This window comes from Archocentrus centrarchus, chromosome 15, assembly GCF_007364275.1.
Source record: "Archocentrus centrarchus isolate MPI-CPG fArcCen1 chromosome 15, fArcCen1, whole genome shotgun sequence".
Taxonomy (NCBI): domain Eukaryota; kingdom Metazoa; phylum Chordata; class Actinopteri; order Cichliformes; family Cichlidae; genus Archocentrus; species Archocentrus centrarchus.
The window spans coordinates 6,607,608-6,622,640 of NC_044360.1; the positions used below are offsets into that span (position 1 = coordinate 6,607,608).

At 40.7% G+C, this 15,033-nt stretch overlaps 1 protein-coding gene across 1 annotated transcript in view; it reads left to right on the plus strand.

Moving 5' to 3' along the window:
- Positions 1 to 15,033, plus strand: part of bean1 (brain expressed, associated with NEDD4, 1) — a 68,500-nt gene that overhangs the window by 15,737 nt on the left and 37,730 nt on the right. The gene's annotated exons all lie outside the window — the stretch shown is intronic.

Genomic DNA, 15,033 nt, shown 5'->3' on the forward strand with positions numbered 1-15,033 from the left:
ATGCTGATTTTAAGCAGGTTTTGTAGTGTTCACTTTGTAGCAGTTTGTAGCAGTTTGTGGCAGTTTGTAGTGCATTCCTGTTAGAGGAGTTATTTTGAGTCATTATTTTGAGTGTGCTATTGAAGTACAAAATGCCACCACAATGCAATGCACAAAAGCAATGGAGTATCTTTTCGCAGCTGGAAAAAAATGTGGGTGGCAATGAAACCAAAAAGTATTCAATCTTGAAATGTCTCTTTGTTCAGTTTTTTTTTTTTTTCAGCAGTAGCTTTCAAAATCTGAAGTTTCTTTGTCAGTTGGTCTACTTGCTAAAGACTTTTGGTGATGCTGGTGCTCACCCCAGCATGCAATATAGGCTGGTTTTGCATTTTCAGAGTCACAGCAGAAGTGGATAAAAGCAGACAGTGATAGACACTCAAGCCTGGAGTAAGAGTGTACTGCCATCCTGTCAGCTGCTTAGAGCAACAATGTGGAACCAGGAGAGAACAGAAGTGGGGTAAGCAGGTGCAGCTGTCAACCGCACAGCCAACTTTGATAGGATAAGACACCTGTCAATCAAGCAAAAACAGCCCTACAGGAAACCTAACCAGTTCAGCTGAGGTGTTTTGTGTGAAGTGACAGTGGTCTAAAATGTAAGAAGGGTATCAGTAAAGTTTTATCCGCTGCTCAAGGCAAGACAAGCAAAGGAGGACAGAAGGTGTTGTGTTGTGACTTGTAGAGTGACGACTTAGCAACAGGAAATTAGTCACTTAATCTACAAAAACATCTAAGCTGTAGATTAGATTGAGAAAATATTCCCACATGACTACAGTGAAAATGGTCAAGTTTATACATGGGAAAACAAAGCAGACAGTATAGTGTGTGTGCACGCGTGTGTGTGCGCGTGTGTGCAAACATGCTATTTTTTGCAGTCTTGATTTACAGTACCAATCACAGCTGGAAACAGAGTGCTCCCTGAATTATTGTGGCTCATTTTGCAGTCTGTACTGGCTCTGTCCAGTTTACTGACAATCATAATTTCCAGTTATCAATCAAAACTGGATTTCCAAGTATGACTGACCAATCACCAAAGGATAAACTGCAATCACTGGTAGGATTTATTTTCAGTTTCGTGCACACCACTGAGATACTGCAGTCTGACTGTGTTCATATGTGCATGAAAGAATAGTATTGCATATTTCTGTTCCTCTGCACATTGACACAACCAGTTCACAGGACATCCAGTAAACCTCCCAGGTCTCTGATGCACCTGTTCATTAAAAACTTCCCCCTTCCTGGTTCCTGCCAAACCGACATCGCCAACAGCTGCAAGTACATTTTACTTTTAACTAACTAACTAGACCAGGGAAAGATTTTGTCTGGGGGCATGTAAAATCAGCTGTCAGATTATGCATGTGTTCAGTAGCTCTGTGGCACGTTGAGAGTTGCAAAACCAGTGGAAGTAAATGGACGGCTATATTTGCCTCGTAACAATCCCTTGAGCTCTCGCATGTTATAACCAATCGGCAACCTCTAGGGCTGAAAAATGAAGCCAGTGTGGAAGTGCCAGAAACTGCAGTTCCAGTGATGCTGGCTCCAAAATTAGGTCCCCACAGAATCCTATGTTAAAATGCCTAATTTTAGATATGAAAAACTGTCATATGGTTAATTTTCTCATTCATAACAACTGTAAGTTTTTTCGGGCTCAAAGTTACTGATACACGGGGTGGGTAGCTGTAGTTTGTGCTCTAGTTTTGCTCAGTGAAATTCTAGTATTTTATTAGTGTTTTAGCACCTGCTCCCTAGCATTAACTAATTCTGTCCTTGAGTCCGAATATGGTAACATGTAGCTTCAAAAAACCAACATGATAGCAGGCAAAACATTAATTTTGATGCTTCAAAATATGAAGTCGGGAAACCAGTGGGCGATGTCACCTTGGCTATGTCCTTGTGTATGGTTGTAATCTGTGCTAATTAAATTATGTTTGGAGTTTGAATAATCATGTGAGGAAATCACCAATATTTAGAGAGTGATACTGGTCCTCCCAGATCCTCATATCCAGGTTATAATTAGCAGACACTTTTGCAAGATTCCTTTAAGGATCTGGGCGCAAATGTTTCACTAAGCATATGGCACTAGCAACAGCCTGAAAATAATTGATAATATCAAATAACTTAAATCCATACCCAGAAGATTTTCTTTTAGGGTGGAATTCATTACCTGAACTGAGTGTGTCAGTGTCAGGCTGCACTGACTGAAATTTGTCACCTAATTTGACTCCTGTGGTTATTTACATTCCCCCTAGATCAAATTTCATGTAAAGAGGAATACAATAATTTTCCAATTGAAAATTCAAATTTGATGCCACAGTATGCCTCAGTCTCATTCTTCATTGTGTAAATGCTGACAAAGCAGAAATAGCATTAGTAAACTAGTTCCACAATGTTACACTGATAACCCAAATCCTCTGACAGATTATTGCCATAATTCATTATTGGTAATTTCATCAGAAGCATCTGATTAGTGTGCCAGCGGCTGTTTATGGAGATAAACGATCCAAACATGTGATCACGGCAACAACAAAGGATGGTAGGAAATGAACGAATGAGAAAAGAGGCTGATGATTAAACAAGGGGAAAGCAGGAATATGGGCCAGCAGGGTGTGATAATATGTCTCTCTGCCATCTATCTCACATGGGAGGGAGAGAAAGATTAGGGGGATGTATGATGTATTCTGACCCATATTCTCACACACAGCAATGTTTTGTGACCCACATACTACCTCATCCAATTACACATTTAAATGCAATATTGATATGTGTATGGCTGTGTATTATCAAGAATGTGAAGCTTTTAAAGCTGGTTAACCTACATTGCAGTATGTTTTTATTTATGAAGTTTAAATGTTGTATTCAAATACAGTAATATGTTAAAAAAAATGTAAGCACTTTAGAGATTTATTTATATCACATGATAGCAGGGAGGACTCTGATAATTTTTGAATTTGTCCAGTGATGGGTAAAACATTTCTTGGGAATAGCAAACTGTCTTTTCAGATTTGAAAAGACCCATATTCAGGTTGTAGCACAGGCCTATATACACAGACATGTAAAATAGTAAGATGCCCAGAGAGACCCAGCTAAGTTATTCATAGTTGTGTTTTGCCCATTAGACATTCCTTTGCACCTCTTTTCATTTTTTAGTAGTTGTTGTGCATACATTTGTTGTTTTACATCTTTGCTCAGTCAGCATTTTGCATCCAAGTCATCACTCAGCTTATATTATTGCAGCTGTCCATCATCTTGAGGAACACTCATCAGGATGATGTGTGCAAAGCTTACATGAAGCCTTGTGAAAAGAAACAAATTTGAGCTGCTTAAAGCATGCGCATTTCTTTCCCCACTTTCTACTATTGTTTTCACTTTTTCTGTTTTGTGATGTTGCCGGCCTCATGTGAATGCAGACATGACCAGCCAGCTGACAGTAAACAAGCATATACACAGGGGACAGTTATGTCATGCAAATACCTCACTTAACGCACTGCTTTTTAATTGCACCGTTCAGTTGATCAGTAAAAAGCTGAAATGCTGGTGCAGCCTAAGTAATCTTTTTCAGACATGAGATTTATTAATATTACTTATAATGTTATTTGGATATATTGTGTCAGCTTGTCATTACAAATGATGTTCTACTGTCTCATAGGCTGATGTAGTGGTGTATGTTAATACTTTAAAACCTTGAGCAAGGACCACTGAGTATGTGAGACAGCTAACCCTGCTTCTAACATTGAATGCACAGTTATATAATTTATTGAAAATTGTACTGTAATTTGGCCGAGCACACGCAGAGAAATACCAAGATGTTAATCTGGAACTTGGATTTGCTCATGTGCAGTGCTGTCTTGGGGACTAAATGACAGTATAGGGTTTGGTAAAGTTAGAAAGGTTTACTAGTAGCTTCTGTGATCCGTGGCTGAACTGCCCTTGGTATAGTGATCTACTCCAGGACCCAACTGACATTGCTTACGTGTAGCAGAAAGCACAACACCCAAACACACTTGACGCTCTTATCCAGAGAGGACAAGAGTGTTTCATCTTTTTTTTGTGAGGTGTGAAGTTACTCTATAAAGTAAAGAAAATGTTTTAGCACATTTGTGGGAGGTTGCTGTTGTTTTCTTCAAATATGAATTCAGGTCCTCCTCTTTTTCCTTCTCCATGTCCTCCTTCATTCCCTGCTCCAGTGCTAATGGAACATGATGGCTTAATGGACAATGTCCTCCCTCCTCCAATCCAAAAGCCTTCCTGGCATTCATTCAATACAACAACAGGAAAGATTAGTGACCAAAAGGGAGGGAGAACAGCAAGACAGCAATGAAAGAGAGGGCAAGAGAGGAGGATGTGTGTATGAGTGAGAGATGTTCTCTTTGTGCCTCCTGTTGTCCTTTGACCTGGCTCTAGGACGCTTAAAGCTTTTCCAGCACACTGCACAAGTGAAGAGATAACATCTGTCACTTAATGTCACAACTGCAGAACTCACAAATTGACATTCATTGTTTTAAAAAAAAACATTTTTACACCAATTTTATACCAAATGTTGTAAATGCTATTATTATTGTTTGTACATCAGCACATCAGGGGGTTGTAAAACGCAGAATTACCCTTTTAATCTTATTCATTGCCATAAAGCTTCACTTTCTGTACTTTAAAGCGGCAGGTTTTACTTTAGCTGCATATTCGATAGAAACAGACATTTTGGGCTTAAGTCTTTCTGAAAAGGATATTTTTAGTGTTCAAACTGATCATGTGCCAGAAAAAAAGAAGAATCACACTGTTTCTGCAAGCAGTGGAATATCTCTGCCATCCTGAGAGGTTCAGTCACTGGAAATTAACCTGCTGCTTCTGATGCTGAACACACAACACACCCTACAAAACACACATTGTGACACATAAGCTATGTATACTCACTGGCCATTTCATTAATTACAGCTTGCTTATATTGTTATATAATTTACCTTCACATACCACTAATCCAGTACTAGCTACAGACAGTACTGGCCTGGACCCTATTTTGCCTTTAGAGCTGCCTTAATTATTTGTGACATAGAAAAAGTGCTGGAAACATTCCTCAGAGAGTTTGGTCCATATTGGCACAATAGCGTCATACAGTTGCTGCAGATTTTCAGCTGCACATCCACGATCTTCCATTCCACCATATCCCAAAGGTGCACTATTATACTGAGATCATCTGGTGACAGTGGAGGTCATTTGAGTACAGGGAACTCACTGTCATGTTTAAGAAAACCAGTCTGAGATTATCTGAGCTCTGTGAAATGGTGTTTTATCCTGTTGGAAGCAAGCATCTGAAGATGGGTATGCTGTGGTCATAAAGGGATGGAGATGGTCAGCAACTTACTTAAATCACTTAAGTCACTTAAATCACATTTCTTCCCTATGCTGATTCTTGGTTTTAACTATTCTAACCATGTCTGCATGTCTGAATACATTGGGTTACTGTCATATGATTGGCTGATTAGATCTTTGCATTAATGAGCAGTTGAGTAGTTACTGGTGAGTGTATATATCACTGGGTTGTTCTTGTTAAGCTATCAATAAGTGCTTTAGAAGAGGGTTTTTACAGGAAAACAACCATCTAAAAAAATCTCATAGCAAAAGTAAGAGAGACCCTGAAGGCTTCAGCCAAAAAGAATTAGCTTGAAAATATTCCTTCTTTTATGTTGTAATAATTAACAAATAAATGTAACATTGCAGTGGAAAAATAAACACCAGCTGAGAGGTTAATTAGTGCTTCTGCTAGTTGATGCAAATCCAGCATGGGTTAGATGCCCCCATGGTGTAAGGGCTTTTCAAATAAACTCAAATCTCAGCAGTCCCTTTATAGTGCTAAATGTGAGAACTCTGCAGTTGCAGGTGCTTTATATCATCTCTTGTCTCTCTCAACAGTGGAAAGTTGGAGGACATATTGAAGTACAGTGGCAACTTTCTAGTCTTTAATGAAAAGAAACTTCTTTCCTAAAAACATTTTTTTTAAACTTATGGCCTACTGTCCATTTTTTTAATTAGTTTCACAACAATATGAGGAACAAATTTTGGCTTTATTTCAAACAAAGCAAACCACCCAATCAGTACCACTAAATCAGACCCTACTGCCAACAATCTCAAAAATCACTTCTGGACATGTACCAATGAAAAATAAATTTAACAAACTGCTAATAAACCTACAGCCATCTTTGCAGTATACTTTTAGATACTGCAGTGAACCAGTGACAGATGGTGTCAAAATTATAAATTATAAAGAAATTTACAACAATTGAATTGTATCATGTTTAAATGATACCATCTATTTGGTGTCAGGGAAGGAATAACATTTATAATGATGCAGAATATGTGTACAAAGCGACATGTTCTTACTGTAGTTCATTAGCTTCCTGCTGAGCATTAGTTGTTTCAAAGACAGACGCAGGTAACAATTTAAAGGGAAAACCAATTTAAACTGGCTGCCACCACACACTGACTGAACAGCTTCACTGTGCCTTGATATTAAATCTTTGGAGATCTACTGAAAAGATGAGAGAAAATTCCATTCTATTTCCTCATTTGCTGTTTCAGTGAAGGTGGTGAGTGAAATGTCTTTCGGGGTTCATGTCCATTTGCTATGCAGAGTGAAGGATATTAGGTACGCAACCTATGCAGGCATGCTTGCATGCACACCTCTAAAAAGCCAATTGCCCTTAGCCTGACATGGATGATGCAATGCATAGGTTGAAAACTGACTGGTTGAAAAATCTTTTTTCTTTCTTTCTTTTTTTCAAAAAAGCAGCTTGAGAAGCAGAGACAGTGGCTGCTGTGGACAATTTTCATTATTTTTTAAAACAGGGTTTCAATTTACCGTATTTTCCGGAGTATAAGTCGCACTTTTTTTCATAGTTTGGCTGGGGGTGCGACCTATACTCCGGAGCGACGTATATGTGACATTTATAACACATGAACCAAAATACTCCAGCCACTTGACATCTCCGTGAACTGCAGCTTTAAGGCAGTCTTGCGTAACCTGTGGGCGCAGTGGATGATGGATGGAGAGCACAGCTTAACGGCAACTGGGAGAATGCGCCACCCAACTTTCCTGGAAGTCATTGGATGGATCAAGAAAACATGGGCTTCAGTGACAAACCATCCTGTTGGGATTCAGAAAGGCTGGAATAACTGGAACTGCAGCTGACGACGAGTCTGACTAACGTGACACAGAAGAGGAAGCGGCGCTTCGTCTACGGAGTGTACGGAATTGTTTAGAAGTGACACCGAGGATGAAGAATTCAATGGATTGATGGTTTGGTTAACTTGTTAGTATGTTCTTTATGCTATGGTTATCTGAATAACTTAATGTTACGTTAACATACCGAACACGTGTTTGTTGTGCGTCATGTAGCTGAATGTGCTACGTTAGCATAACGTAGGCGTAACCGTGTTCGTCCTGTTCTTTAATCCATTATTATTTTAAATTGCCGTTCAAGATGGGATTTCTGCTCTGGGTCTCGGATTCTATCAACCCCCCCCCCCCCCCCCCCCCCCCCAAAAAAAAGTGTGACTTATAGTCCAGTGCGACCTATATATGTTTTTTTCTTCTTTATTATGCATTTTTTGGCTGGTGCGACCTATACTCCGGAGCGACGTATAGTCCGAAAAATACGGTAATTTATATGGTATAACTTTGGTCTTCTCGACAGTTGGCTGAAGGACCAACAAGAGTGCGAGCAAGAGTAGCCAACAGACTGGTTGCTATATGAATTTTTGACACTGGACGCTGGTGACAGTAAACAGCTACAGCATCTAGATGATGGTCTAACCTGTGCATGGGCTTAGCCGATAACGAGCACACAGCCATGCTGTTTTCTTAATACGTGGGTCCAAAATCTAGCTTAGGTGTTCAATTCCATGGTGTTATAGCACCATAGCATACTCATAGCATATGATTTGTATAATTTTCATACTTGTTAGACCAGTGACTCACAATGAAGGAACTGTACAGTAGGTCTGCCAAATACCTGCAGAGAGTAAGGCAAGTCCTGAGGAGTCAGCTGAATGGGAAGAACAAGATCCAGACAATCAACACCTAGGCCCTGCAGTCATTAGATACCCTGCTGGGATAATAAGGTGGCCAAAAGGAGATAGAAGCCGCTGACATCAAGACAAGAAAGCTCCTTACTATATGCTAAGTACAAGGAAGGAACCACTATCCTAGATGAAACAACAAAGATCCGTGAGTACTTCAGGAAGATGGCTGCAACTGATCATGTGCTTAGTGAATAGCTCAGGCAGCAGAAACCTGAGCAAGAACAGGAGCAAGAACAGGAAGCATCATTGAAGGACAGTCCTCTGCACGACATGTACCACCGGCAGATAGAAGAAGTGGTAAATATTGAAAAATCCCATCAATGGCTGGACAAATCTGGGCTGAATGACAGCAGAGAGGCACTAATCATGGCAGCACAGGAACAATCTCTAAGCATAAGATTGATAGAGGCTGCAGTCTACCACAACAGGCAAGTCCCCAGTTGAAAGCTGTGCAGCGATGCCCCTAAGATGATCCAGCACATAATAGCAGGGTGCAAGATGCTAGCAGGCAGGGCATACATGAAACACCATAATGACGTGGCTGGCATAGTGTGCAGGGACTTATGTGCCAGCCATTCTGGGTGTTTCTTAGCCTTTAGCAGCTGGTTCATTTGTGCTGCTAGGCACTCATGGAGTGCAGTCAACTTCTTTAGCCAGTATGTGTGAATCATGTCAGGGCCTGGGGCTGTCCAACTCTTTATATGCAAGACTCTTTCTTGAATATTTGCCACTGTGATGGTTACTGGATCCTGTTCAGGGAGGTTGCTGTGGTCTGCTCTTAGATCCTCTTAGATCCACTGAGCATTGTTGTTGTGTGTTGCATCCTCCTCCCATATGCTCTTCCAGTATTGCTCCATCTCCAGCCTTGGGGGGACGCTGTACTCCTAGTGTTCCCCTTCCACAGAGTACAAATTGGATGGTTCGAACATCTGGTTTATTCTCATGGCTTCTATCTCTCTGGTATACCTCTTCAAGCAGTTAGCCAAGGCTCTGAGTCTTTGGTTGGCAGTCTTTAAGGCCTCAGGTATGAACAGCTTGTTGTACCCCTTTATTCATCACACCTTTCTGCAACTCTGTTAGCTGGCTGACTTCCCTCCATGCTGTTTTGATCTTAGCCTTTAGCCATTTTTGGAGGGTACTGCCCCTTGTGGCTGTTCATCTTACAGACAAGCATCTCCAGGATCACTGGTGCTGTGGTATACATCAACTGGTCGGTTTTAGTGATGGTCGAAGGGTACTTCACGTAGCCTTGGTAGTCGACTTCGAGGAGTCCAGGTTTCCATCTTAACCATGATCTTATCTTTCAGGTCAGCTGCCCTGGTGTTGGGGCTTGGTACCTAATCTCAGAGTGTGGGGATGATGATTTCTCCCCCCTGACCTGATGTCTTACCTCTCCCTTGCCATAGCATTTGTAGCTCGTCAATTTCTAGTTGCAATAGCAACTGCTTCTTGTGGAACACTGAGCTACTAGCTGTTTTGATGTCAGTCATGATGTTGTGTGTGTCAAAGAATCCATAGGTCCTACAGCCTCAATGTCTTTAAAGGGACTGGAACTTATATAGTGCCTTGATACTCAATTTGAGCACTCAAAGCACTTTCTACTGCAAGTCTCATTCACCCAATCACACACATTCATACAGCGCTTTCATCTATAAATAATTCTAATACATACTCACGTGGATTGGATGCATTAGGGGCAACTCAGGGTTCAGTATCTTGCCTAAGGATACTTGGGCTGATCGCTTGACCTTCTGATTGGTAGATGACCCATTCTACCACCTGATGTACAACCACCCACAAAGAAGTCAAAAAGGAACAGACATATAGCTATTAAAGATATCCATCACAATATTTAGATCAAAAATGTGCAATTGTAATTGTATCTTTATTACTGCTGTCAACATATCTCCATTTCAAATTGAAAAGTATGTTTAGTTTATTGACTGCATGCTAACAGAGTAAATGACTGCATAGTGTGGTTGAGATGTCTTCAATATCATTTAGGCTGATTGGCTTAAAACTCCTGTTGCGTAGTCAGACACTTGCAACGATGATAATGCATCCTAATGAGCATCCTGAAATAACTGCATTGATACTGATTGTTATGTGTAACTGGCTTAATTGCACTTCAGTGTCAAATGTGATAAATGTGGTCCATTAGCTAATGAATGGGCTCACTTTCCCTGACATTTCCCCGACATACAGAGATTTTGAAAAATCAGTCACCTCATAACTACTAACTTATTTACTATGCACCACAAATTTATTTGATCATGTGTTGTTACCTTGGAAACAACTCTTCTTTTGATCTTTATAAGAAAAAAAGTGTATGCAAGAAATACATGCATTTATATGCATATAACAGACAGATAGTGAGCAAGACAAACTGGGTAGGTTACTGAAGGTCACTTAAAAAAACACACTAGAATCAATTTAACTCTCTTCTGCCTACAGAAATGTTTGCTTCTATATAACGAGAACCAATGTTCTAATGAAGTACTGTATATTGCCACTTGATTTACTGTATTTTGGTAATAGTAATATTTCTTCCAATATTTATTACAAAAGATGGTGATACTTTATATTTATGGGAAATAAGAATTGGGTGGGAGTTGATTCTGCCATTGCTTGCATATAATAAGTAGTTCTTTGACTCACAACAGAACACACAAATCCACACCTGTATTTTATCTACCTTGTAGCTAACTATGGTTTATCCATAATGTCTGTAAGGTTGGAGCTATGTAATGTTAATGTACATCACAGCATATTAACAAAAAGCTAAATGTCAAAATATAATATAATGTACATTCACCTACCACTAATGCAGTACTAGCTAGAGATTGCTAGTACTAGACTGGACCCCCTTTTGCCTTTAGAGTTGCCCTATTTGTGGCATAGAAAAGGTGCTGGAAACATTCCTCAGAGATTTTGGTCCATATTGACATGATAGCATCACACAGTTGTTGCAGATTTGTCGGCTGCACATCCATGATGTGAATCTCCTGTTCCACCACATCCCAAAAATACTTTACTGGATTGAGATCTGATTACCATGGAGGAAATTTGAGTACTGATTGTCATGTTTAAGAAATCAGTTTGAGCTTTTTGATTTGGCATGTTGTTCTACTGGAAACAGTCATCAGAAGATGGTTGCATGCTCAGCTGGGGCTAAGGAGAAAAAAAAATAAAAACATTCCCCACAGTGCGAACAAGAGGAACAATGTGGTTTTTGTCCTGGTCATGGAACACTGGACCGGCTCTTTATCCTCTCGAGGATATTCGAGTGAACGTGGGAGTTTGCCCATCCAGTCTACATGTGATTTGTGGACTTGGACAAAGCATTCGACCACGTCTCTCGGGGTATCCTGTGGGAGGTCCTGCGGGAGTATGGGGTGTCTGGCCATTCAGTCCCTGCACAACCGCAGTGAGAGCTTGGTCCGTATAGCTGGCAATAAGTTGGACTCATATCCTGTGGGTGTTGGACTTTGCCAGGGCTGCCCTTTGTAACCGATTCTGTTCATAATTTATATGTACAGAGATTTCTAGGCATAGCCATGTGGCAGAAGGCTTCTGCCTTGGTGGCCTCAGAGTCTCATCTCTGCTCTACGTGGATGATGCGGTCCTGTTGACTTCATCAGGTGGCGGCCTTCAACTCGCAGTGAAACGGTTCGCAGCTGGGTGTGAAGCGAATGGCATGAGAGTCAGCACCTCTAAGTCTGAGGCCATAGCCAGAAAAGGGTGAAGTGTCCTCTCCGGCTCAGGGACAAGTTGTTGCCCCAGGTGGAGGAGTTTAAGTATCTCGGGGTCTCGTTCATGAGTGATGGGAGAAGGGAACGGGAGATCGACAGAAGGATCGGGGCTGCGTCTGCAGTGATGCGGACGCTGCATCGGTCTGTCGTGGTGAAGAGGGAGCTGAGTTTAAAAGTGAAGCTGTCGATTTACTGGTCAATCTATGTTCCTACCCTCACCTATGGTCACGAGCTTTGGGTAGTGACCGAAAGAATAAGATTGCGCATGCAAGCGGCAGAATTGAGCTTCCTCCGAAGGGTGCTGGCCTCTCCCTTAGAGATAGGGTGAGGAGTGCGGCCATTCAGGAGGGGCTCAGAGTAGAGCCGCTGCTCCTCCACATCGAGAGGAGCCAGTTGAGGTGGCTCGTGCATCTGACTACGATGCCTCCTGGGCGCCTCTTGGGTGAGGTGTTCTGGGCATGTCCTACCAGGAGGAGGCCCCTGGGTAGACCCAGGATGTGCTGGAGAGATTATATCTCTCGGCTGGCCTAGGAATGCCTTGGGGTCCCTCCAGATGAGCTGGTGGAGGTGGTTGGGGAGAGGGAAGTCTGGGCTTCTCTGCTTAGGCTGCTGCCCCCGCGACCTGGCCCCGGATAAGCAGAAGAAAGTGGGTGAATGGATGGATGGACATTCCCCACACCATTACAACACCACCAGCCTGAACCATTGATACAAGATAGCATGAATTCATGTTGTTTACTCCAAATTCTGAACCTACCATCCCAATGTAACAATAGAAACTGGGACTCAGACTGGGACTCAGACCAGGAGTCTTCTGCAATGGTGGTCAGGGTTCTAAGGAGACTAAAGAATGGTGAGGTTAAGCAAAAAAAAAAAAAAAAAAACAATTTAAATTGATGGAAGAAAAGATCAGAGGTGATTCACTTATCAGTTGAGTTGATAAATGACAGTTTTCAAGATTTCCCTACAAGTCATACACTGTAGCACAGTCATTCTGCTCCACAGCATTTTTTACAAATCAGTCGTTCATCATCAGCATGACGTCATACTTTAACATAAATTAAAGCACAAGGAACTTCATTTATGAGGAACTTCTGTATTTTTCAGTTATCCTCGTTGAAAACTGACATTGATGTCACTATTTGCTTTTTTTTTTATTATTAAACCCTTTCCAGGAGAAACTCTCTCTGCCTCAGTGTCGATGGATATACACTGAGTCAGTGCTATGGTATACTTCATATTGAAGAGAAGGTGGCTGTAACATTTAATGACAAGCTGTCAGATGAATTTGAGTGGCTGCGTGATGCTTCTGTATAATTTGTGCAGCTAATGTATAAAGTGATGCAGGATACACAACAGCAGTCATATGAGAGGCTCCTAACCTTTATAGCTTATGACACCCTTAGTGAGTCACCAGTCTGGACAGGCACACACGCATATATAAGATACAGTTTGACCTTTACACAACAAATTATCCTAGGAAAAATTGTGAAATTACATGGATGCTTTTTAGAACTACCGACCTGCCTCCAATCAAAGGGACTCACAGGACATTGTTTTAGACCTGCTGCACCAATTAGACAGACTAAAAAAAGATAGGTCTCTGAGTACTAAATGCTTTGCTGCAGAGACTGCACTTTTCACCTAACAAATCAACAAATAAGTAATTTTCCATGTCCCCATGACCACGCACAAATAGATATATGTACAAAAATGAAAAGACTGAAAAAACCCACAATGCACATGCAAACAACCATGAAGAAGGTATTATTATAAAAATATGAATATTTGACTCTCTCGCTAATTCACTGCAACAGAAAGTGTTTTGATCACAGACCTTTGAGTATGTTTTGTATGGTCTTTTGTGTTAAATCTTGGTCATTGTTGTTATTCTTAGTTCTTATTTTGCTCTCTGTGTTTACTGAGTTCCCACTGCACGCTTTACTGTTTATTATTTGTCATTCAGTTACTTCATTTTTATGTTGAATGTTAGTTCCTCGTGTGGCTTTATCTGTTTTTTACTTTTACGTTTGTCCTGAGTGAGTGTGTAATGCGTGTAGTGTGTAATTTTAAATGGCATTTTCTCCTTCTGTGTTTTTTATTCTGTTTTTTATTCAGGGTCTTTGAAAAATTGTGTTCAATTGATGTATGAAACACAGTAAGAGAGATGACTAAAAAAAAATACGGCTACAGCTGTGGCGAAATGCTTAAATCAGCATTCTAATGGCTCACAGTGACAGTGTTATGCTGTGTCGCAGTAAATAACAGCATTGCACACATTTGTAGTGTGTGAGGATGCTAAGATGAAGCAGCTGACACTACAAACGCAGTACAGGTGCACACAGATGTAATTTGTTTCTCTTGAAAAAATTGGATTTTGCCTCTAAGATGGAGCTAGAGGAAGATCGAAGAGATCACCAAATACACTATATGGACAAAAGTATTGGACCACGCCTCTTAGTTTTTGAGTTCAGGTGTTTTCAGCCCCACTGAAACAGTGCATAAAATCGAACACCTAGTTCATTGCAGTCTGCCTTTACGAATGTTGTGAAAGAATAGGTCATTTTGAAGAGCTCATTGAATTTGAGCTTGGCACTATAATAGGATGCCACCATTGCAACAAGAGAGTTTGTGAAATTTCTCCTTCCTAAAGATTTCACAATCAACTGTAAAGAGGTATTGTATGGCAAAGTGGAAGCATTTAGGAACCACAGCCACTCCGTGACCGAGCAGGTTCCTGTAGGTCAAGATGGCCCCAGTACTTTTGTCCATATAGTGTATATTAAAAATTATTAGCATTAAAGCCTGCATCAGTTCACTTACAGTAAATGCATGCGATATTTGTAAACAACAATCAAATTTAAAACAAATAAAACAATAAATGTTAACCTTCTAGGAAATTTTCAGCACCAAATTTTCAATTCCAGCTCAGCAGATGCTGATTTTGGAGACCATCGCAATATTGGTTTGTTTGTTTTTGCATAATGGGTGCATATCAATTTACACATGGCAGTAAATATGCTCTTAAGGTTTGCTGTGCTACAGTAAATTCCCAGCTTCTCTTACAAAGTTTGAGTTTACTGTAGAGTGATGACCTGTACTTCTCCCAGTGAGTTTTGGTAAGAGTTTGAGTTGTCACCTTTCCCCTCTCCTTCACCCCAATTTATCTAAA